The sequence below is a fragment of the Atta colombica genome, unplaced genomic scaffold (assembly GCF_001594045.1).
Source record: "Atta colombica isolate Treedump-2 unplaced genomic scaffold, Acol1.0 scaffold107, whole genome shotgun sequence".
Classification (NCBI taxonomy): Eukaryota; Metazoa; Arthropoda; class Insecta; order Hymenoptera; family Formicidae; genus Atta; species Atta colombica.
The window spans coordinates 1985047-1986034 of record NW_017259192.1 but is presented as its reverse complement, the minus strand read 5'-3'; positions in this window follow the sequence as shown (position 1 = coordinate 1986034).

Sequence of the window (988 nt, the reverse complement as noted above, 5' to 3'; positions counted from 1 at the left end):
GAGAGAGAGAGAGAGAGAGAGAGAGAGAGAGAGAGAGAGAGAGAGAGAGAGAGGGGGGGGAAGAGAGAAAGCGTATGCATTCACTCCTACGACCGCTAATCTTAACGGAAGGGGATGGTGTTTGCATGCACGGTTAGGGATTGCGCCAACGGGTTACGGTTTCGGGGGCGAGTCAAAGACACCAACCACACTAGTGCAACAGTAATGCCCCCCGGTCAGGTGGGTTAACCGGCTCCTAACTTTGACCGACGCTGCCTGTATTCGCGAAATCGGTCGATTAAAGCCGCCTACACACGTACGCACGCAAAATCCACACAATACATTGTGCATTCAAACACGATAATTGTACTGTTAAGCAGATAGAGATCCAAAGATTTACAGATCAACATTGTGATGCCCCTGAGAAATCATACTTCAATCTAATATTAATGTATCTAACATTAATAATAATAATAATTTCGAATTCTTAATGAAATAACATATGAAACAGAATAAATAAGACGCATAAAAAAAGAGAAAATAGGGATAGATTGCATTATTTAAATAAAATTATTTTATAATCAAATAAATTTTATAATATAATGGACATAGATTATTTATACTTCCGTACGAATAAAAAAGTTTAAGTAATTTATTCGAAATTTTTTTTTGAAAAGGCTGATTACAAGTCTATATATTTGTCGAAGAAATTGTGATAGCATTAAAGAGCACTGTGGTAGTGAAAGGGCATTACTCGCTTTCAGAGTATCGGATTGCAATTCGGCATGTAGTGCTATAGTTTCGATGGACAGAAACATTATCGCTGATATCGTTGCTTGGAAACAAAGCTAACTACTCTACATTTCTCCATTGAATAACAATACAACATAGAATATTGTTTAATATATCGTACTCTTTTATTTTAATACCCTTATCGAAATCCAATTTACTAGTTGAATTGAAAGTTATTTATTTTGAGTATTAAAAAAACACTAAATATAACAATGCT